Source organism: Pteropus medius, unplaced genomic scaffold (genome assembly GCF_902729225.1).
Source record: "Pteropus medius unplaced genomic scaffold, Ma_sr-lr_union100, whole genome shotgun sequence".
Lineage (NCBI taxonomy): Eukaryota > Metazoa > Chordata > Mammalia > Chiroptera > Pteropodidae > Pteropus > Pteropus medius.
The window spans coordinates 16,602,286-16,605,257 of NW_024344378.1; the positions used below are offsets into that span (position 1 = coordinate 16,602,286).

The following is a 2,972-nucleotide window of genomic DNA, read 5'->3' on the forward strand; positions in this document are numbered from 1 at the left end:
GAGAATGCATTAAGATATTCATCTTTTAAACATCAGGGGACCTAGCTTAGTTGGTTCCCGGTGGCAATCCTTTGTCTTCAACCTTCTCTTTAAGGAAAAAAGAGACCCTTTGTATTAGAGTTAAAATTTTGCAAGTTGGCAGGGTGTCTATTTTGTAGCCATTAATGTAAGAATTCGAATTTTATACAAACTAGGTCAGCAATGTTACATTGAATAAGAACTTAGAAATCAGTTACAGGATATTTTAACTAACAACACACTTGCTAATCGACATCATTTCCCAACTGGAAGAAAGGTAATCTAAATAAATTAGGGAAAAAAAAAATAAAGACTCAAAATGAGCAAAGGATTTTGCTCTCTCACATTTTGATGTGGATGTAAGAGACCTGACATGTTTTATTTCTCGGGCTTGCCTGGTCTCCACAATCCTAAATCGTTAATTTATTGTCTCAATATATAACTCTCGTCATTACAAACTTCAGTGAAGAAATTTCTGACTCTAAATCCGTGTGGCAAAAGATTACAATAACACACTGGTGAGGTTTTCAGGATATATATTTCCAAGTAAGATAAAAAAATAATCGAGTTTGATTTGTAATCTCAGGGTATTATTTAGGTGACCCCACATCTGGACATTGTAATCTTACTGCCTTCAATTAAGTTGAAATTCAGAATTGCAAAGAAACACTACAATTTACAGCAGCTAAGAGGAATCTTGTGCTACATAAAGTTTTAAGTGAACCATCTTAGACAAAATCAAATGGGCTTACAAAGTTATCCTTCAAAACTTTTATGCATATGCCAGAGTGTTATTCTCTCTGAGAGAAAGAGCTTTAAGCACAGCAGGGTCTGAATTGATGGCAAGACCATTACACAAAAGAAAGAGAAAGGCATTCTTCATGTTTTCCAGAACTAAAAATTCAAATGAAACTTAAGAATGTTTCAGTCACTTCTTTTAGTTTTTTATCTTAGGATGGTCTCCCCATGACTGAACCAAAAACTCCTCCATATTCAAAGTACCACAGACTTAAATACACAATTTCTGCCTTCCAGAAAGATCTGCCCAGCAGCTTCCTTCTATGCATTATTTATATTTAAACTCAACTTTACAACTAAGATCTTAAAGTAAAGACTCTCCTGAAAAGCCACAGCTAGGCTTCTACGTTTTGTTGACCTAAGGACAATACTATATTTTTATAAAACCAAGAATCCCTTAAGTGCAGTACTGGTCCCTAACATGATAGACCATGTGTCCCATTAAGAACAAGGATCATCTCTTCAGTCCCTACTATTACCCAAGTTCTTTCACATTCAACTAATTTTCATTTAATTCTAATAAGTATCCACTGCAATAAATATTACTGTCTCCATTTTATGCATCAGAAAATGAAAGAAAATAACTTGCTTACGTGGCACTAAGGAAGTGCTAGCATAGAGATTCCAACCCTTATCCATCTGGGTCCAAATTTCCTGTTCCTTCCCTGACATCATGTTGCTTCTCTGTGTGTACATGTTATTGACTATCTTCCTTCTCCCTTGAGAATTTAAGAAGTGAAGTGAATGAAATGATCTGATATTTTTTCTCACAGTTCTACAAAACAATGTGTTTTATTCCCTCTACTTTTCTATCATTTTGCCCTTGTTCCTTCATAACCCTGATTTTCATGCTGTTTGGATATGTTCTCCTAAAAAAATTATATTCCCTCTATGTAAGAAATCTTCTCACTGCTCCCAGAAGCCCTTGAGTTTTGTCTGTCACTTCTGAAGGCAGATAATAACCCAGAGACTATGTAAATAGCCCTGAACACAAAACAATCCCAGGAAACCAGTGAACCATGAGCAATACAAGAGCAGCAACGAAGCCCAAAAAAGCAGTTATTAATTCACACCATCAGGATTATTGCTATTTGTAAAGGTATTTTTAATGAAGAAAGATAAAGCTTTTAAAAACATATGCCATTATCATTCTGGATCATTGATTTTTAGCGATTCCTCTGATGTATATTTTCCTATAAAAACAATTTGGTAGAGGTGAGAAGTTTGTATTACATAAACTGATAGGGGCAGAAAGGTCTTTGCTTTCTTTAAAACAAGGGATATTTATAAATTATGCATTTTTATTATGCAACTGTTATCACAAACTTTCCAAGAAAAACCTGAGTGCATGCATGAGTGTGTATTTTTTAAACTACTATAAATTCCCCAATATTGGAAGAAGAAAACTTTGAATTGTAATGTATAAGACACAAGTCGTCATCATGTCTGGCTCTGTGTGTGTGCAGATACACACACACAAGTACAAGCAAAGTACTTGTTGGAAGCCTCGTATTTCAGTTTGTACAACACTCAATGTGCTTATCTGAGAGTTCATAAGAATAAATGCCTCAGAGACACTAGTATTTAATCTTTCTTGTGAAGTGATGAGATGTAAAGTCCTCCATGATTTCTTGTAGTATGCCTTCTTAAAAATATAACAACTCGGTCTACGCCCACGCTACCCTGAACAAGCCTGATCCCGTCTGATCTCGGAAACTAAGCAGGGTCAAGCCTGGTTAGTACTGGGATGGGAGACCACCTAGGAAGACCAAGTGCTATAGGTGTAAAAAATAAAAAAGTAAGGGACTGTCAGCTGACAAGGTCCTTGCAATCTGTGAGGTCAACCAAGGGTTGTCTTGTCTAAATATGTGTGTGTGTGTGTGTGTGTGTGTGTGTGTGTGTGTGTGTGTAACAACTCATTTAGAAACATAGCTCTTCCTAGTTTAGCAAATATTATCAGGACAACCATAAGTGTGTAACTAGAAGTTTAGATAACCTGCTCCAGGTCTCAAAGGAAAAATGATTCCTAAGGAGAGCTACCTCTAAATTTCATGATCTTCTCATGGCTCTGAAATAAAGCTTGAATGAGCTAATTGTGCAGGGTATAAAAAGGTCCTTATGACCTTGGATAAGACTTTCTATCCCTGGGGCAGAAA

At 36.0% G+C, this 2,972-nt stretch overlaps 1 pseudogene; it reads left to right on the forward strand.

The window, feature by feature from the left end:
• Positions 1-2,481: 2,481 nt before the first annotated feature.
• On the forward strand, positions 2,482-2,600 carry LOC120610102 (uncharacterized; annotated as a pseudogene).
• Positions 2,601-2,972: the final 372 nt, after the last annotated feature.